Genomic DNA, 22,584 nt, shown 5'->3' with positions numbered 1-22,584 from the left:
TCCGTAGATGTCCCCAAAGCCAAGAATAGAATAGTAGGAGCCCAGGTCCCAGGCTGTTTGTGCCACCATCATTAGCCGCTCTTCCCAGCCTGTGTTTAAGAAAGTAGAGGGAAGAGGCCTGCTGTAAGGAGGATTTCACTAAAGAGGGAGTTTCCAGTTACTGGGTAGAAAATACTCCCACTCAGCACACTCTTCCAAACAAGAGAACCATTGGTAAAACTTGACATGTGTCCCCTGAAATTTGAAGGACATAGGGACTGGGGTCCAACTCATACATGAGTAGTTCAAGCGGAAAGGGATGACTGAGAGAAGGCTTTGCTGGTAAGTGCCTGAGCTTGTAGAATTTGGTGGAGCACCTTGAATACATGTATTTCTAGGTGTTGTGAGCTAAGTTGTGTCCCCCTCCAAAGCTCTATGTTGAAGTCCTAACCCCCAGTACCTTAGAATTTTACTGTCCTTGAAGATAAGATCTTTGAAGAGGTAAACTTGAGGTCATTAGAGTGAATCCAAACAAAAATCAAATAGAAATGTGGAGGGAGGAGGGATACATTAGGAGGTTGGGATTAATATACACACACTACTGTATATAAAATAGATAATCAACAAGGACCTACTGTATAGCACAGGGATCTCTACTCAGTACTCTGTAATAACCTATATGGGGAAAGAATCTGAAAAAGAATGAATATACATATATGTATAACTGATTCACTTTGCTGTACACCTGAAACTAACACAACATTGTAAATCAACTATACTCCAATAAAATGTTTTAAAATAAAATGAAATAAATCAAATAGGACTAATGTCCTTATAGGAAGAGGACAAGTGGACACAGACACACAGTTATGTGAGGACACAGGAAGAAGGCAGCTGTCTACAAGCCAAGGAGAGAGGCCTCAGAAGAAACCAACCCTGCCGGCACCTGGATCTCAGACTTCCAGCCTCCAGAAATGTGACAAAATAAATTTCTGTTGTTGAACCACCCAGTCCGTGGTGCACTGCTGCGACAGCCCTAGCAGACTAACATAATGTACTAGTGGCCCAGATGTGGACTCCATGGAAGGGAGCTGATCTTGGTGTGTCTTAATAGCAACTCCTCCCAAGAGGACCCTCCAGATGGGTGAAGGTACCCAGGAGCAGGAGAGGGAGGAATGTAGGGAGCTATGAGCATCAAGAAAATTGACTCTGGAGTGCTCTAGCAGTGAGGAAATTCATGAAAGGATCCCACAAGAGAAAAGGAAGCTTGACATTTGCTGTACCCAGGAAGCATCAATGGGATGCTTATGTACAATGATAACTGTGCGAGGTGAACAAAACCCTTTCTACCCCCTTAACTCTCCTTCCTCCTCTCAGCTTCTGACTCTAAGATAGGGGTGTGGGTGAAATTAGCAGAGGGGAGGTACGCACTGGAGGGAAATATAGAGAGGTCAAGTCGACCACACCATCCTTTCTCATCACAGGTGGCCCTGTCCAAAATAAACCTGATCTAAGGAATGGAGGGGCTCCAAATCTGAGGAAGATTGGAGATGGGTACCAGAGTGGGCTGGACTTTTCATAAGCCTCAGTGGGAAGTGATGGGAAGGTCTAGGGGAACAACCCAAGACTGAATCCAAAGGCGGGAAAATATACCTGCTTTAGAGAGTGAGTTTAATAAAGAATGAGGAGAAAGAGTGAAGATACTTCCTACCGTGATTGAGCAAATCCATAGCCTTAATACATTAGTTACAACAGATTAAATTCCAAAATGGTAAAAGTGACCAGTACAGTAGATTTTTTACATGATGATTCAGACCAACAGCTTTCCAGCTTATGTAACTATCAAGAGTAGATCACTGACCCATCTGCTTCCAAACTCTTCCCTTAATTCACACATTTCTTCGTTCTTTCTTTTTTATTCACTCAACAAATAGTTTTTGAATGTGTCCTACATGCCAGGCTCTATGCTAGGCCCTGGCAATACAATGGTGAACAAATGAAAGCCCTCGTTGACTTCAGAACATTACAGTAACATGGGAATTATTGGTATTACTTTACAAGTGATGATGCAGAGGATAAAATAAGTCACTTACTCAAGGCTGAGACAGAAAGAAAGGTATACAGGCCCCCCTAAATCCTGGACTGCTGGACTTAAATCCTGCATTCTTTCCATTATTGCACTTGGTTCCTACTCAATTCGAAAAATAATTATAATTGAGTTTTGGTAGTGCCTTCATACAATATTGAAGTAAAAGTCTGTTCTATTCCATGAACTATATATGTGTCCCCAGTTATATAAATACTTACCAGGAACAGTTTCCTCATCTAAGCAATAAAGTGTTTAGATTAAATGATTGCTGTGGCTTTCTCAAATTCTATTTTTTAAATTGTAAAATTTGATAAATTGATACAAATATTGATAACAAAAGAACAACCTTGAAGGTATTGCTATTGGGTCACAAATTTCATTAGAACAAAGACAGGGAGACATAACTGAAGTTATTATGCATAACATTAGATCAGAAAATGAGAGAGCACAAGTTACATCAGGTTAAAATTTTGGAAACAATACTGAGATATATTATCATTATTTCCTTTTAGGCCATTAAGAACATGAAATTACACTGACTGAATTATTATGAGGCTGTTAATATTAATATTATATTTTGTCTTTAGCCAGAATAATTTTGGTGATTATGGTTGCCACTGCAAATACTCTTTTCAAACTCTAAATTTCTTTTATTATTGTAGCTAAGATTTTGATTAGCAGTCTTTTCCATAGGATAACTGCAGATCTTGACTATTAAAAAGGAAACTTTTCAACTGTTTTTATATAAACTCATTGTTATTCTCTGAGACCCATAGAAGTGACACATTAAGTCCTTATTGGAAGGTCTTATACTTAGAATGGATACTTATACTTTTTCCACTTGATAATTTAAACATGTTATTAAAAAAGCAAAAACCTAACTATTTATGGAGCAAATCTTTTCCCTTTGTTTCTACTCACCAGCTTCCTCACTACCCTGAAGAGAAAAAAGCTAATGACACAAGGTAGCAGCTATTTAATAAATAATTGTCGAATAAATTCGTAACTAGGTAGCAGAGAAAGAAAATATACTCCAGGGAACTAAATTAGTTCATCTTGTAATTTAATGCCGTAATTTAGGGAAATTCATCAGCCTCTGTATTTCTCATTTATTCATCAATCCGTTAGTTCATTAAACAGTATTTTCTCATTATCAAAACAGAGGGCTTAGCCCTGGAAATTGACAGAAGAATAAAATAGAGGTTTTTCTCTGCTAAGAAGGTAACTCTTAAGGCAGAAAGATAGGAAACCACAATGTTACAATTGCTATAATACAAGTATCTATTTGTAAATAGTATCTGTTTGTAAAAGTAAGTGTTAATAATACTGCTTCTGTGAGTGTCAGAACACAGGAAAGACAAAGGAAGGAATAACGGAGCTTGCTCTTACAAGATGAGGAGAATCCTACATGAGGAAAGTGGAGAGAATTATGGACAGAGGGAAGAGAGGGTGCAAAGGCATGGAATTGTTCAATAATAATGGTCAGAAATGAACATTTGAGCTAACTGAAGCTTACTTGGGACCTGCCGTATTAGTCTGCTCTGGCTGCCATAATAACATACCATAGACTGGGTGGCTTAAATAATAGAAATTTATTTTCTCACAGTTCTGGAGGCTAAAAGTCACAAATCAAGGTGCCAGCCTATTTGGTTTTTGGTGAGAGCTCTCTTGGCTTGTAGACAGATGCCTTTACACTATGTCCACACAAGGTAGAGAAAAGCCACTTATCTCATTGGATCAGGGCCCCACGCTTACAGCCTCATTTAACCTTAACTACCTCTTAAAGACCCCATCTCCTAATACAGTCATATTGAGGGTCAGAGTTTCAACATATGGATTTTGGTAGAGACACAATTCCATCCATGGCACCTGGAGTGAAAGAAAAGTGGTATACACCGTAGCTCAAAGAGAAAACTGGGGCCGGACTGTGAAAGGCTTAGGTTCCATTTTTATTTAGTTAAAGTTGCCAGCTGGGTAGATTTGGCATGGCTGATTGGTTTGGAGGAAAGGCAAGTCCACTCGAAGGCAGATGAATAGGCTGGGGAGTGAAGACAAAGGAGACACAAAGGAGGCAAAGTCAGTGGGAATAGACCAACTGTGCACAGCTTGTGGGAAAGATGCACACTGAGGATGATCCCCAGGTTACAGCCTGGGAAACAGAGGAACCAATGGTGATGCTTTTCAGTGTCGCAGTAAATGCCAGATGGAAGCAGCATTCAGAGGGAGACCCTCAGCAAGTTTGAATATGATGACTCTGAGCTAACTCTGGAATTTAACAGATCAGAGTATCTTATATGCAACTGAATATACTACTCTGGAGATCCCAAGAGAGAAGAACCAAAGACAGAACTCTAGGGAACATTTAAAGTATAATAACAAAAAGGAATCTAAGGAAACTAATTTGGAGGTCCTGAGAGGTAGGAAAAAACCCAGAGAGAGTAGTGGCATGAAGGTCAAAGGAGAGCCCCATTTCAAGAATGATGTGTGTCTCAAATGCCCTAGAGATGCTACATAACACAGTGGGAGAGTCCTTACCCCTCCTCTCTCTCTTGAGGTCTGCCTAACTGCACGGAGTAGATGTTCTCTTCTTCTTCTTCATGTTCATTCAAGGAGAAGAGGCGCTGCTATCCAGCATTGCCTGGGCAGGGGTAGGTAAGGTGTTCTAACTCAGGAAGGAAGTGTTATCAAATCCTATTTGCTCTTACAATTAGCCATGCCCTTTAATATCAGCCTCATTAGTTCGTACGTTGATATGTTGATCCTTATTGGCCTACTTTCCATCTCTCTCTCTCACATGGTGACAAAAATGGATGAAACAGAGGGGTGCTCTTTAGTGGGTCTTCTCAAAACTCCCTATTCAAAAGTGAGAGAAGTAGGATGTGTGGGAAGAGTGATGCTTCAGCAGCAAACTTCAGCAAACCCAAGGGAATACTGAAGACATTTACAAGGAGTTAATTAATAGGTGTACATATGGCAGAAAAACACTTGGCAGAGGCCTTGTGTTTGAATATATCACAGAGCTAATCCACTGTAAACAGTGTTGATTTAGCTTTCAGAAAATATTTTAATGGAATTTAGTCTTATGTAAGCTTATTCATTGATAGCACTAAAATAATTAGGTTCATTTACAAATTTACACAACTGACGTTATTCAGTTGGAATCGGGTAAGGTTTTTTAGGCCACTTTTAAGTCTGAATATTCATATACGAAATAGAAGAAAAAATAAGGCCAGTAGACATATTTGGAAGATTTTCTCCTACTTTTAACTTTAAAACATCACCAAAAAAATAAAAAAATAGTCAACAATTTAAATTTTAACTTGAAGTCTTGATCAAGCTTCCGTTTTAAACCATGAGAAACAAACAGAGAAAAACTAAACTATGCTTTTCTTTTAAGCAAAGAGTGTGATTTACAGAGGAACCTTTCTCTGAATGTGTACTCAGATAATTTAATCTAGAGGTGGCAAAATCAACAGAATAGCTTTTCTTATTGGCAAAATTCTACTTATTGAGATACTATACTGCATTTAAAAAAAATGTTTTATTATCTTTTAAAATTGAAGTATAATTGACATTTAACATTATATTAGTTTCAGGTATACAGCATAATGATCTGATAATTGTACATATTGTAAAATGATCACCATAATAAGTCTGTTTTAACATGTATCACTGTTCAGCTATACTACATTTTTAAAGTGAGTATCGGGTTAATAAAAAAAAAAAAAGACATACCCTCCATACAACCTTTATTGCCCCTCATTCTCTCTCTGAAGTCCTGAAAGCATCCTCAATTAGATTTACAGACAATATTGTAACCAGCATATGCCCCGAGTGAATGAATTACACGATTTTCCAGGATCTTTAAACAACCGCCAGCAACCCACTTAGGAGAAAGGTGTGCTTGCTCGGAGCTTCCTTTCTGACACATTGAATTTGAGTTCTGGCTTCCAAACACTAAGCTTCATTCCCTTTCTTTATCCCCCCAAATTTAACTCACATATTTCTCATGAAAAACAAATACTCCACCCTGTAAGGAAAAAAAAAAATCCCTCTAATTAAACTGTTTATTCTCTGCCTCCACTTTGAGAAGCTACTTTAATTGGATTCATGTCTTCTCTTTCTAGAACCCATGTCTTCATCTTTTTGCTGCTGTCCTGTTCTCTCTCCCTTTTTTCTGTCTTTAATCTTGTACAAAAGATCTCCCCTAACAAAGTGCCCTGGACTTTTCTGTTCTTCTAACTACTGCCTGTTCTCTCACTTTCCCTTTATTGTTTCAAATTTACCCCAAATTAGTTGTCTACATCCATAGCCAAGTATAATTCTTCTCCAATTAAAATTCTTCTTTACCTTGTTTCCACCTAGACAATCAGTGTGTTATCATTCTCTATATGGGGTGGAGGCTCAGTGACTATCTGTTAATTGCTAGGAATTATTTTTCCTAATCCATCCAAACAGGGTAACCTGATATAATTGAGGTTAATTACATTTTGATATGAGTACACCTTAAACTTCCACAATGTTGTATGTCAATTATGTGTCAATAAACCTGAAAGAAAAAGTGAAAAAAGTAATTGAACATTAAAAACACATCAGTGAAAATTAATGAATCTCATTAACTAGAAAACTGTTATACAAATAGTTGCATCTAAAAAAGTATGTGGCACACAGTATGTGCTCACTGAATAAATGGATATATTTATGATAGACATGATTTAGCACACTTTTCAGCCAAAGTGCTGAAGGAATTATCCCATCCTCACATTTCTACGTGTATTTTGTAGTCCCTGATGATGAAAACTGCCATGGTTAAATCAAAAGCTAAAAAAGGGAGGAAAAACACAGTCTACTCATTTGTCTGTACCACATCAAATACAAAAGTGTTTTCTTAAAGAAAAAAAACTTAGGTGCATTCACCATCCTCTTTATTTTTTTCCTGCATCACAAGTGACCAGGCTGTTGGGTGTGCAGGAAACATGGCGACAAGACTGACCACCAGGAAAGCTGGTATGTTGACAGAGATCTCCAGCAGGGTCATCAGTTCATGAAACAAGAACAGGGTTATTCGGGGACCACATCACAATCTGATTACTGACACTAAAAAGAGTTTTGCAAATGAGAGAATTTGTTGTCAGTCAAAGGAAGATGATAAAAAAACTAAGATCAGTAATCGAAACAAATGATGACTAATGAAGAATTAAGGCAATTGTCTAAATAACCCAGGCAAGCTAATATTTCTGGCAAAAAGGAAAAGCAGTAGCTCAGAATTTGAACTGCCAGGATTGGCTCTCTACAATCAGCACAGATAAATATTCAACTTTGAGGCCTCTCTATAAAAATAAAACTTCAGCTCCGATTTCCAAATTAGGGTTAGGTCACCTGAGGCCATTTAGAATCTTTACAAAATTTATAACAATTATTATTAAAATAAAATGTTGATTTCCTCTTAAGAACTTCTTTAACATGTCACGAGTAGTTATAATCAGTATTAGCAAAAAGCTACTGATTTTAAATACATCACTAATGCAATATTCATTCATTCAGTAAGTGTTGCCAGAGCATCTCCTGAGACCAAGGTGCTCTGCTGGGAAAGAGTATACAGACATTAAGACATGTGCTGCTTTTCAGGCAAATGGAAGAAAGAAGACAGGACACATAAATAAGAGGAATAGATGGAATTTTCTAGACCAGAGGAGGGAGGGTTTTTCCCCCCACCATGGCAGCTACAGAGGTGGGATGGGCATCAGAATTGATTTAAAACTTGGATTTGCAGAGGAGTTTAAAAATTAGTAAAGATTTAAACTTGTAAAAACCTGGAGATAGACATTCTCAGCAAAGGACACGATGTGAGAGAGGTAAAGGTGATAGAAACAGAGAGTGAGTGGTTACCAAAGGCGAGCTGTTTGTCCAGAAGATAGAATTGCAGAGAGCAGGTGTGGTGTGGGTGGGAGGTGGGGTGCCATCGGGGAAGTGTGTGGAGGGTCAAGCTACCTGAAATGGCAAGCTCCTTGTTGGAACATCATTTAAATACAGCCTGGAAAACATTAAAAGTTATTTAGCAGAAAAAAATTAACTAGATCAAATCTGTGTTCTTCCTATGTATTCTTTTTAATAATCAAGGTTTCTTTTCCAAGTAGTGTTGCTAAATCTTAAGATTCAAAGAAATAAAACTAAAACAATAAGAACCACATATTATTGTGTTACTATATGCCAGGTGCCGGGCTATATCCATTACATGCATTAACTCATTTAATCTTCATCAGGCTGGGATTCTTCATTGCTCCCATTTTTCAGATGAGAACATGAAGGCAACAAAGCTAAAAAACATGCACAAGGTCACCCTGTTGTTAAGTGGCTGAGCTGTAATTTGACTCAAGGTCCATCAGATTCCGCAACTCATGCCCATATCCACTTTGCTACACTACTTCTCAGTGTTCCTGTTGCATAGCATAAGTAAAGACACTTGGAAAATTGATACTTTTCTACTACATTTAATGGAAAGAAATGGCTGGGCTATTTTCAACCATCAATTTTCCATGTAACAATTTACGTGACAACACTGATATATATCCTTGAGACTGCCTTACAAATATGTTTTAGAAATAATTTCCCTAAACATATATTTCCTAGATATTTACAATGTATTTTCAAATTAAAATATTGATTTAATTTGTGTACCTTGATGATCATCTTGCTTCATGGAAAACTGCAATTTTAGAATGCATAGATTACTCTTCCTCCAGAGGGGAAAAACCAATCAAGCAAAGACCTCTAGCCACACACAAATTCTGTTTGGTTCCCTTTTATATTTTGAATAATAAAAATAAGGTATATGTTCTGGAATAACTTAAATTCTAAAAAATATATATATATTTAAAATGTTTTCGAGGTGTCTCCTGTTTCTCAAGCATACTCTATTACCAATCAGAAAACCGCGAAGTACCACTCTGCTTTATTTAAACTTATTCTCAAGGTTCTTTACTGTTTTACAGTGTGTGATTAGTTCATTAATGTAACCACATTGAAGATTCCCGTATAAAAGAACTAGAAGTAAAATATTTAGGATATTAATTAAGTAACTAGAATTTAGTTATTTCTATAGTCTATATTAGAAAAACAAGAACCTTTTTCCAAGAGAAGAAAGGTTACTTTCCATTTCTAATTATGAGATGCAAGGCACAGAGATGATGACATTCAATGTGACAAGTGACAAGAGTTGTGTGGCATACCATCTGCTGGCCCCCTTTCCCTAGAGCTTTCTCACTGATTTTTCCCCATTTCCTTGGGAAACTCCGCAACTGTAGGTTTCACCACCCTCCCTTCAACCGCAACTTTTTGTGTTCTTATTGTTGCCTACGGGAGCTTGCTGAAGGTTGCACCAATCAATCTAATCTCTACTCAGCAGAAAAAAGACAGCTCTACAACGCTGATTTGTTCTTGTGATCTACGATTGGCTTGTTTTCTGATAAATTTCTTGTTTGTTGGGGCCTCTGTCAGACATTTTGTATTTATAGCGTCTGGGGTGATCAATTCTAATACAGTGTCGTCTGCTAAATTTTGAATCAAGATCACTCCTGACATTTACTTAAACACAGCACTGTCCAGTACGAAGCTCACATCTCTTCCTTTTGTGATACAAAAGGGAAAAGAGAGACAGCTTTATATTTTATTAACATAACAAAGGGCTGCTATTTCACTCCTCACCTGTGCCACCTCTTCTGTTTGCAGTGGACCATAATCCAAATTGTACAGAATTCCTCCTTTGGGGAATCTGAAAAGAACATAAAATAGACGCTGCTACTTAACATTTTTTAATGTGCGTTAAGAACCTACAGATACTGATGACTGCTATTTAAGCTCATGATTTGTAAAACGAATACAAAATTAATGTAAACAATGTATTTTCATTCCTGGGTAATATACGCAGTACCTCCCACACCCTGAGCTAATCTATTTCATATTGTAAAGGCAGTTCCTGGGGATATGTGTATAAAAACAGATGATTGAACTTGGTGTACCCCCCCCAAAAAAAAAAATCAAAAAAGGAAAAAAAAAGCAGTTCTTAGCAAGTTCAAATGTATCCTTATGTGAGGCATAATATAGATTAATAAAGCCCTCTGCCCAATGAGGATGTTGTGTCACATTTCAAAGAAAACAAAGCTTTGTTTAAAATTCAAAATTTATTTTTCTTTCCTGGACTGATCAGTTTATTTAGACCTCATTTCACCTCACTATAGAGACATGAGAAGACATTTGACTAAATGTAAGAACACAGATATAACACTGCAGTGGTTTGAAGGTAAGAAGGCCTGAATGTATAAATAGAACGCACTGTTTCTTAGACAAACAACTCGTCTTATATAGAAATGCATATTTTACGTATCATAAATATGTATGTATACATGCAAAAATACATACAGATGATAAGCTAAGACAAAGGAATAAACATTCATAAGGAAATAAAAATCAAAGATTCACATTCGCATGATCAGTTCACTAAGAATTGGACATCGTCACTCTCCTAAAGAACACACTCTAAATATATCCTTTACTTGTAAACATTATTCTCTTGATTTGTGCTAATTACTTTCTATGACACAGTATTTTTTTCCTTGAAGTTATTTTCTAAACCTAAGCAATCTAATCATGTATTCTCTGTTGTCTCTAAAATTGCAGTGTTTAAATCTAACAAAATGATTAAATTACATTCTTAAGCAGCATATCTACTAAATAACTATTTGCATAATTGGTGCACACACCCAAAATCCTGTTGAATGAATTTGGATACTTTAGTCATTGGTTTCATAGGAAGCCTCATCTCTTCAACGAATTTCCACAGTACTCTATGCCGTATATCTTCTAAGTGCTAAAGTTAATGAAGTTAAATATAATCTCTTAATGTAAGGAAATGTAACTGTTATATAGAGGAAAAAATTTTATTTGTGTAATAAAATTTGGTACAAACTTCTTATAGTAAAATTCTATTCATTTTTCTTTTGTGAGGACAGTATTAAATTAAGCAAACCTCTTCTCGGCCCCAAGAAACTAAAAACCTAACAATTCTTTGAATATAGTTAAAAGCATGAGAAATCATATAACAATATAAATAGTTGTTTGGACCAACTTTTGGCTGGAAAAGAAATATTCTTCTATACCTACATTCCGTAAAGATAAAAGTCCTTAACTTTTCATAGTACTTACTGAAAGCAAGAGAGGAAAAATAGAGTAGACACTGCAGAATGATGTTTGGGGAGAAGAGATTTAATTTTCACATTTCTATGAGAAAAAGAAATTCTGTATCTGTATCAGAAGTAACACTTCTATCTGTTCCATTCCACTTTGTGAGCTGGCTAGGCAAACCATCCATCAGTTAAAGTGAAAACTAAGATGGAATTGATGTAGAGCAGTAGTTACCTGCCAAGATGCTTTTCAAAAATGCTGTTGCCTGGGCCCCACTTGCGAGCACTTGAATCTTGGAGGCAAATGGTAGGCATCAGCATTTTTGTAAAGCTTCACAAGTGAGTGGACTCAACTGACCACTCCCTAAATCCTCTCTTAAAAACTGAAAAAACAGTCAAATACCACATGATATAACTAATATGTGGAGTCTAAAGTATGACACAAATGAACTTATCTACAAAACAGATACAGATTCACAGACACAGAGAATAGATTGTGGTTGCTGGGGTGGGGGGGAGGGGGAGGGGATGGATGGATCAGAAGTTTGGGATTAATAGATGCAAACTATTATATATAGAATTGATAAAAAACAAGGTCCTACTGTATAGCACAGGGAACTATATTCAATATCCTGTGATAAACCATAATGGGATAGAATATGAAAAATGAATATATATATATGTATAACTGAGTTACTTTGCTGTACAGCAGAAAGTAATACAATGTTGTAATTCAACTATATTTCAATAAAATTTTTTAAAACTGTGACACAGCATACAAAGCAGGGAGCACAGCATAGCCAGCATCCTTATCATCTAGAAGATGAATGCATGGATTTAATAGCTTTGCAGAAATAGTGGAGGGAAGACACAGGTAATCTTGATGATCTTAAGGGTCCACAAATTTCATTTCATGTGTTTCTCTTGCATTCCTATACACTAATAATGAAAAATCAGAAAGAGAAATTAAGGAAATAATCCCATTTACCATTGCAACAAAAAGAATAAAATACCCAGGCATAAACCTACCTAAGGATACAAAAGACTTGTATTCAAAAAACTATAAAACACTGATGAAAGAAATCAAAGATGACATGAACAGATGGAGAAATATACCATGTTCTTGGATTGGAAGAATCAATATTGTGAAAATGACTATACTACCCAAAGTAATCTACAGATTCAATGCAATCCCTATCAAATTGCCAATGGTATTCTTCACAGAATTAGAACAAAACATTTTACAATTTGTATGGAAACACAAAAGACCTCAAATAGCAATCAGGGAACCTTGAGAAAGAATGCAATCTTGAGAAAGAAAAACAGAGCCAGAGGAATCAGGCTGCCCAATTTCAGACTATACTACAAAGCTACAGTAATCAAGACAGTATGGTACTGGCACAAAAACAGAAATATAGAAAAATGGTACAGGATAGAAAGTCCAGAGATAAGCCCACACATATATGGTCACATAATTTATGACAAAGGAGGCAAGAACATACAATGCAGAAAAGATATCCTCTTCAATAAGTGGTGCTGGGAAAATTGGACAGCTACCTGTAAAAGAATAAAACTAGAACACTACCTAACACCATACACAAAAAAAAAACTCAAAATGGATTAAAGATCTAAATGTAAGACCGAATACTGTAAAACTCTTAGCAGAAAACATAGGCAGAACACTCTATGATATAAACCATAGCAAGATCCTTTTTGACCCACCTCCCAGAATAATGGAAATAAAAACAAAAATAAACAAATGGGACCTAATGAAACTTAAAAGCTTTTGCACAGTAAAGGAAACCATAAACAAGACCAAAAGACAACCCTCAGAATGGGAGAAAATATTTGTAAATGAAGTAACTGACAAAGGATTAATCTCTGAAATACACAAGCAGCTCATGCAGCTCAATATCAAAAAAACAACCCAATCCAAAATTGGGCGGAAGACCTAAATAGACATTTCTCCAAGGAAGACATACAGATGGCTAACAAACACATGAAAAGATGCTCAACATCACGAATCATTAGAGAAATGCAAATCAAAACCATGAGATATCACCTCACACTGGTCAGAAGGGCCATCATCAAGAAATTTATAAGCAATAAATGCTGAAGAGTGTGTGGAGAAAAGGGAACTCTCCTGCACTCTTGGTGGGAATGTAAATTGATACAGCCACTATGGAAAAGAGTATGGAGGTTTCTTAAAAAACTAAAAATAGAGCTACCATATGACCCAGTAATCCCACTACCAGGCATATACCCAGAGAACACCATAATTCAAAAAGATACATGTACCACCATGTTCATTGCAGCATTATTTAAAATAGCCAGAACATGGAAGCAACCTAAATGTCCATTGATGGGTGAATGGATAAAGAAGATGTGGTACATATATACAATGGAATATTACTCAGCCATAAAAAGGAATGAAATTGAGCTATTTGTAATGAGGTGGATGGACCTAGAGTCTGTCATAGAGTGAAGTAAGTCAGAAAGAGAAAAACAAATACCGTATGCTAACACATATATATGGAATCTAGACAAATGGTACTAATGAACCTAGTGGCAGGGCAGGAATAGAGATGCAGACGTAGAGAATGGATTTGTGAATACCACGGGGAGGAGAAGCTGGGACGTAGTGAGAGAGTAGCATTGACATATACACACTACCAAATGTAAAATAGATAGCTAGTGGGAAGCTAGTACAGAGCACAGAGAGATCAGCTTGATACTTTGTGAAGACCTAAAGGGGTGGGATAGGGAGGGAGGGAGGCTTAAGAGGGAAGGAATCTGGGGATATATGTATACATATAGCTGATTCACTTTGTTGTACAGCAGAAACTAACACAATACTGTAAAGCAATTATACTCCAATAAAGATTAAAAAAAAAAAAAACTGACAGAGCATCCAAAGCAGGGAGCACAGTATAGCCAGCATCCTTAACACCCAGAAGATGAGCACATGGATTTAACAGCTTTGCAGAAATAGTGGAAGGAAGACACAGGGAATCTTGATGATCTTAAGGGTCCACAAACTTCATTTCATGTGTTTCCAAAAAAATACCCCCCAAAACCAAAGACTCTACTCTGAGTGGAATAATTAACAAACATACCTGAGCACAATCAGAAAAGGCTGCGTGGTTTATTGTAAAAAATAAAAAAAATAAAAAGTTAAAAAAAAATACTTTTTTCTTGTTACCAGGGTTTTTTTCCCTGAAATAATAAATATTAAATTTAAAAAAAAGAAAAAGAAAAGGCTGCATAAACCCCATCAGGGTCTCTAGGAAGAACCAAAGGTGCTGGGGCCCTTGAGCACTTTGGAGACTCCCACTGTCATCTCCTTCCAGGAGGACAGAGACCCACTCTGCGGGGAAAATGCCTGCAGGGAATAGAATCCATGTTAAACAGATCAGGAATGTGGCGGGGGATGTTCATTGCTGGGCGAGAAGGGGGCTGAGAAGGTGGATCTCAGGTCTGAGGACACATCAGCACAGAGAGGCTGTGTTTTCAATACTTTGTAGTAACAGCAGAGGAGAAAGTCTTCAAGCAAACACGCACCCCTGCCCAGGAACCCATTCCTGTGAATACAGTAAAACCTATGATTAGGTATGAAAAAAAGAAAGGATTCCCACCCAAACCCATGAAATATATCCTGAGAACAAAAGGGAAAAGTCCTGATTGATGTGCTAACAGATAATGAAAAAAATTGCAGTGAAATATGGCTGCAATGAAGTAGAAAACTGTAACCTAATATTAAATATGAGGTAACATGTTAAGAAAGGGGTAGAAGTCATGAAATTAAAGCATAAATCAAAAATAGAAAAGATAAGAAAAACAATGCCTAAACATCAGGCAGGAGTGCAAAAGGAGTTGACATAGCTCAAAAAATAGAGCAAGTCATTTCTTAAAGGATGTGAGGATATGTGTATAAATACAGCTGATTCACTTTGCTGTACAGAAAAAAAAAATGTCACAACAGTGCAATGCGATTATATTCCAATTAAAAAAAAAGAAAAAGAAAAGAAAAGAAAAAAAAAAAGCCTGATTGGAATTTAATGAAGGGAGAGGTTGTTCCTCTTCCACTAAAGATAAATCAGAATGCTGGAGAGGGTGTGGAAAAAGGGGAACCCTTCTACACTGTTGGTGGAAATGTAAATTGGTGCAGCAACTGTGGAGAACAGTACGGAGGTTCCTTAAAAAAAAAATGTGGAGCTACTGTATGATCAGAAATCCCACTTCTGGGGATATATCCCAGAGAAAACCATAATTTGAAAAAATACATGCACCCCAAAGTTCATAGCAACACTATTTACAATAGCCAAGACATGGAAGCAACCTAAGTGTCCATCAACAGTGGAATGGATAAAGACATGGTACATATACACAATGGAATATTACTCAATCATAAAAAAGAATGAAATAATTCCATTTGCAGCAACAACGATGGACCTAGAGATTATCGTAATAAGTGAAGAGTCAGAAAGAGAAAGACAAATATCATATGACATCACTTCTATGTGGAATCTAAAAAAAAATGATACAAATGAACTTATTTACAAAACAGAAATAGATTCACAGACATAGAAAACAAACTTATGGTTACCAAAGGAGGAAGTGGGGGGAGATAAATTAGGTGTTTGGGATTAACATATACACCCTACTATATATAAAATAGGTAACCAACAAGGACCTACTGTATAGCACAGTTAACTATATGCAATATCTTGTAATAACCTGTAAGAACAAAGAATTTGAAAAAGAATAGATACATATATATGTATAACTGAATCACTTTTCTGTACATTTGAAACTAGCACAACACTGTAAATCAACTATAATTCAGTTAAAAAATAAAAAATAAATAAACCAGTGATAGTCAGTAAATAGCCTGGGTTAGCATTAAGACTAGGAATAGAACTTCCCAGGTTTCAAGTAGTTTATATAAAAAGTGCTCTTTTGCCCAATTGGAATCCATAAAATGCTTATATCATGTAGTACTAGACACACCTGAGGGCAACAGTAATAAAAATTAAATAACAACTGTGATTAAGACATTCTAATAACTCCCTTGATTGGGCTCTGTTTACATAGTTGAGCTCAAGGCTTTACATACATCATCTCACTCATTCCCCACAGTCGCCCCTGAAGCCCATTTTTCATACTTATCGTACAGAAAGAGAATCTCCATAAAGAAAGTGACGTTTGCATGTATTGATCTGGTTTGTTGGTCTTTATATTACTCTAAAACATCTGGATAGATTTTTATGGCATTTAGTAGGGTTGGGGGCTATGTCATGCACACAAATTTTATTTTGGAAGATCCTTCAGAGCAGCTGACAATAAGGTAAACAGCCAGACCTGGGTATCTGCTGGCAGGAGAGATGCACTATTTGTATTAAGAGAGTGACACCAAGAAAATAAATGGGGATTTCAGATCTGAGCCCTAAATCAAAAGTCACAAGGACAGATACGCTAAGGCAATCACATGCAATTGAGTTGCTTCTCAGAGGGAGTCCGTGTAGAGTGCTTCAGGCTGAGTCACAGAGATTTATCCGTCCACAGATGGCTAATGAATTTCTGATGGAAGGCCAGTTAGACCAGCTAGCAAATACATAATTCTGGAGGAGAAGTGGTAATATGAATATAGCGGTTGGTGGTTGAGGTGTTCTAACAGCTGCTACTCTAAATGTGGTCCCTGAGGGCCAGCACATGCCATCAGCCAGGAGCTTGTTAGAAATGCAGAGTTCCAGGCCCCTCCCCAGATCTGCTGAAGCTGACTCTGCACTGTAACAAGATCCTCAGTTAATTCAGATATATATGAAAGTTTGAGGAGCACTGTTATAAAGGACATAGGAGATTAGGTTTGTTTTGTTTTATAATAATTCAAACATTTTATATATATATATATGTTTATATATATATATATATATATATATATCCTTTTAAATGGTACTCTGTGCCATGAACTGTATGAAATGCTGGAAATAAGGTACTGAAAGACAGATGAGATTTTTGTAGTTACAGAGTTGAGAGCCTAGGAGATAATAAGAAGAATTAAAAAAATTATAAGTGGGAAGCAACTGCATAACACAGGGAGATCGCCTCAATTGGTGATGACCTAGAGGGGTGGGATGGGGAGGATGGGAGGGAGGCTCAAAATGGAGTGGCTATGGGGATGTATGTATAAATATAGCTGATTCACTTTGTTGTACAGTGGAAACCAGCAGAACAGTGTAAAGCAATTATACTCCAATAAAGATGTGGGGAAAAAAAGATAATAAAAGATATGAATGGAGAAATCCAGGAATATGTAAACGCAGGACCTACCTGAACTCAGTTTTTCCCATCCAAACTTGGGGAAATCATTTTGGCTGTGCGATGTTTTCTTGGAGGTATATGGGACAGTCTGTCTGAAACCAATGCTACTTGATTTCGCTTCTAAGTCAGCAGGTCAGTTTCACCTCTTTCAGCCTCTATCACTTGACATCACCAGCACACAGTCAAGCAAGAGCCCGGCTGGGCACATCCAAGGCAACCACTGAGGGAGATTTCCATTCTGAGAAGCATGCCTGGAACAGCAATACAGGCACTAAAGGATTAGCCACCTCTGGTGATACGGAATGAAAAGAAAAATGCCTTCAGATAGCTCTTACAAATAGGTAGCTCGATAGCCTTCAGCAGCAGCACTTTTGTACTGAAATTTCCTTTGGCAGAAGTATTTGCTGCCCTCACTTTGAATGGCATCCCACCTAATGGAGTAGGCTGTGCTGTCTACAGGTTCTCTCTGTAGATGTGTGATTCTAGTAGGCCAAAGAAGCAGCATGGAATTGAAAAAAAATCTGAGCTTGTATTGTGTGTAAGCTTTCAAAAATGACCTAAACATTCTAGAAAGGAGTCAGAGAATGAGTGACTACATCAAATAACTGTTTTCATCAATTGTTTCCCTTACGTTGTTCAACATGGTGTAGAAGGACTTTAAAGGCAGCTGGATTTTTTTAAATCTCCAGTCCATTTTCTGCCAACTTCATGATGCTGAGAACGTTACCTATCATCTCCAGCATCATTTATTTATATCTATAAAATATCAATAATCCCTGCCTCCTAAAGTACTTGAAGAAATTAAGTATGAATAGCACCTTTTAAGTCCCTAGTACAAAGCCACAAAATCAAGGTGGCTTTCCACTGCACGGCGCTCAAACTTTTGGGCCTGGCATTTCCAACCTCCCTAAACTAGCTATCTGATTTTCAAATAATTTCCCCAGCTTTGCAACAATTCAGTTCAATTCAAGCTCCAAGTTCAATTATATGTGAAGTATTCTGCTAAGTACAAGGAATACGACCAGTATTCAAAATGACATGGTTCTTATTCATGCACAATTTCTATTTTAGTGATGAGGACAGAAATGCAAATAGATAATGTCAATAAACCATGGAAAGTGCAGTGATAAAAGTATAATCAGGTTTCCATGAAAACAGGGACATTAAACTCACCGAAAAAGGTTAAGAAAAGTCTTCGGCACAGCAGGTGATGCTTGAACCAAATTTCTAAGGATGAGAGAAAAGTAACCAAGTAAAAATAGACTTGGGAAAGACTTTTTCAGATGGAGGAAAACCACTAGCTAAGATGGTGAGATGCAAAACAGCATAAAGCATGCAGCCAAGAAACACAGCGTTACTGGAGCACACATACCTTTCGGGGAGACGTGAAAGATGAAGGCAAAGAGATGGACAGGGGGCCAGATCTGATGACATGTTAAGATGCATAGTATGATAGGAAACCACTGAGTGATTTCTAAAAAGGTAACTGAGCCAGATTTGCATTTTGTATCTATCTTCCTAATGTCTGGGTGGAGTAACCACCCCCAATCCCAGCATTACATCTCACAAGTGTGCCTCCAAAATGTGAAGGCATGTCGAGAGCTATTCATTATTCATAAGATATGAAAATTGGTGAAACATTTTCTTTAAAAAAATTATAATAGAGCAAATTAACAGTCCTTTCAATTATTTATCAGTAATTCACATATTTTCTGACATGTTTTTCCAGTTTCAAATTGGAAGTCATTGCTAATATTCGTCATTATTTTTCACTTACTTTTTGATATGCTTCTCCAGTAGGGAAAAAGAAGGGCAGACTCATAGCTGACATGAAATTTGCGTGACTCTCAGATAATCCCTGGGAACATGTCCTAAAAATGATAGTCTTCGTATGTCAAGATGGGGAAAAAAATTTGAGAGTCATCGGTAATTGTTATGGAGAATGAGTGAATTGCAGGGCCAAATTTAGAGACAGAAATTATTTTAAGAAATTGTTGTAAATCTCCCACTGTTCTTCGTGTGCTTGTTCCAAACTTTGCTTATGTGGTTCTCCCCTCTGTACACACACTTGGAACGTTTTTGCTTTACTCCTGCACTCCAAGTCCTATCAACCTTTAAGGCTCAGACAATAACACTTTTTCCATTATTCCGAAGGTGCCAATATTTTCTTCCTTGTAAAACAAGCTACAAAATCAAGCATATTATCATCAGACAGCGTATTTGCTCTTCATTTGTTCTATGTGCTTTAATCTTCTCTCCTCAGCTAGGTTTTCAAGTAGTGCAATGTTGGAAATAATACTTTTGCTTCTTTCTCAAATCATTAAAGGTCAGACATTGTCCAGAATCAATAGAAATTCCATTTGGCCCTTTAACCCTTTCACCTTTTCTCATAAAATGGTCTTATCATTTTTGCTATATGTCAGAAAGACAAAGAAAATGGATATGAAAGATTGTATCCAAATAAGACATTCCATGGCTCAAGAATCTTTTAATCAGCAACCCCCTAGAGGAAAAAAAAATGGTATTTGTAGGGGATCCGCTTTTCTTCTGAAGTCGGGGGAGAATATTTATTTAGTCTTGGCTATTGCCTGTTTGTTTCAGCAATCAGGATTTATCCCTACTACTGTCTAGGATCTTCCTTGAATGTCAGGGGCTAGAAGCCCAGGAAATATCTTTCCCAGACTTCCTTGTTTCCAGACTCCAAATGCAATGGACCTTCTGCCAGTGAGGTGACTTTATGTGAGATGTGGGGGAAGAAGAGAAGCAGAATCCATTGCCTTTATCTTCCAGAAGCAGGGATGAAGGGATGCATGGACTTTAGTACCTGTGAGGATTTACATGCCCTCCAGGTGTCACCTATTTAAGTTCCCACCTGACAGTACCCACTTGGAGGTGAATGAGAAACTTTGAGTAGCTGAGGGAGTTTCCCAATGATTCCTGAAGATAAGACAGCATCAACTTCCTGATTTTTGGGCCATACCTTAAAGTTCATGCCACCTTCACTGTGATTCACTACTCTGGCCCTTCCAGTGGTTTTACAAGGCCTTCATTCATTCTATTAAATCCCTTTCTGCTTGAAATACCTACAGTGGCTAACCCTCCCTGATTCATAGTCATCCCACTATAATAAAATTCTCATTTTGATAAAATCATATTTGTAAGGGAGCCAGGATGGATGGATTTATGAGTTTCACTAGGCAACTTTGTGAGCTCCTTTAATTTCCATAATTTCTCATATTGTCTATTTGTGCAATTCCCTTCCTTGAGTAATTAATAGGGGAATCCCTAAAATGGGTAGAACTTATAAGTATGTATTTACAAGAGCAACTGAAGTAAGGAGCTAAAAAATTGTCATCCACACTGAGAGTAGCCTTGGGAGAAACAGAAAACAAGACATAGAGGAATGAGTGACACCACCAGAGGACAAATGAGCAGATGGAGGCTCTGGGACCCAACCAAGGAAGAAAGGGAAGTCGTAGCCACTGGCTGTGCTTGAGAAGGTATCTCAGTGATTAGCAATCAGCATGCATCTCCCCTGGAACCAGGCGTCTTAGGAATCAGCATCCAACCCAAGCCTGGGTATCTCCCCTATCTCAGAAGAGTCCTTCACAAACTTCATTTCTTCGTGGACTCTTTCCTAAAGACTCTGATGTTAATGCCATGCGTTTTTCTCCCATCACTCATTCACTCATCCAACAATTGACTTTCTGTCATATGCAAGTGTGGTTATAAACACTGGGCACACCCTGGTGAGTAGTCTTGACAAAGTCGTTGCCCTCATAAAGTCTGTATTATGGTGCAGAAAATAGACATACCACAGGTAAACAAGTCAAATAATTCCAGAATTTAAAAAGTGATGAAAAGGAAACAAACCAGATGGTAGGTTGGTAGTAGGCAGGGTGTGAAGGGAGGTTATTTTAGATGTGTGGTCTGGGAAAGCCTCTCTGAGGAGGTGATATATGAACTGTTATCTGAAAGGTAAAGAACCAGACATACAAGAGTGGAGGAAAGAATGTTCTATTTTTCTGCTCTGGACAAAGAGCATGAATAACACCAAGTGAAAGGCCCTTGAAAGAGCCCAGACTATGTTTAAAAAGGAGGGGGGCATAGTGAGTGAGAGGTAGAGTGTTGTGAGAAGTCAAGTAGGTAAGGAAAATTGGGTCTTTATCATGTAAGGTTGTGATGGTCATTGTGCAGGAGAAACTTGCATTCATTCTCTTGCTCACACGTGCACATACATACAGCATCATGTTCCAAAGCCAGCTCTGTGCTTCTGTGTCTGCAAAAAAAGCAAGTAAACCCAAAATATAAGGTGCGCTAACACCACTTCTGGTGAAAAACTCACCCTTGTGCAAGGCAGCCAAAAACAGTCTAAGCCAAGAGAAAATTGGGGAAGTGTCTGCTGTTATATGTGAATGCAACTGAAAATTACCAAGCTGAGCAGTAGGAAAGCAGTACATTTGTGAATTCCAGTATTTAATTCAGGCTTAGCAGGATCCTACCCTTTGTGAGGAGTCATTAGCAAAGCCATATTGCTTCATAATGGTTTCCAGTGTAGCTTTTGTGTATTAGTAGTCTTCAAAAGAAGTGCTTTTATATAATTACTATTATATTTCCTTATAAGATAAAAAGTCTTGTGGCCCAAGTGCATCTGACTGAATAAGGCCTCAGTTCTCATAACAGGCATGACATCACCAAAGCACTTGAAGCAAGGAATTGACATGATTTAATGCACAGTTTAAAAAAAAAAATCACTGTACTGGGTGGAAAAGATTGGAAGAATGTAGTCTAGTTTAGAGAATTTTCTAAGCAAGAACAAAGGTGCCCTGGATTAAAACGATGGCAGTGGAAGTGCAGAGTAATTTATATTTTAAGTAGAGATGACATACTTGATTGTTTGGCTGTAGAAGAGAAGAAAAAAGAGTAACCAAGCATGACTACCAGGTTTTAGAATTTTCCAAGAGATGGAATGATTATACCATTTGCCAGGATGGGGATGGCTTGGGGACTGATGAT

This window comes from Hippopotamus amphibius, chromosome 3 (assembly GCF_030028045.1).
Source record: "Hippopotamus amphibius kiboko isolate mHipAmp2 chromosome 3, mHipAmp2.hap2, whole genome shotgun sequence".
Taxonomy (NCBI): domain Eukaryota; kingdom Metazoa; phylum Chordata; class Mammalia; order Artiodactyla; family Hippopotamidae; genus Hippopotamus; species Hippopotamus amphibius.
This window is presented reverse-complemented; position numbering follows the sequence as displayed.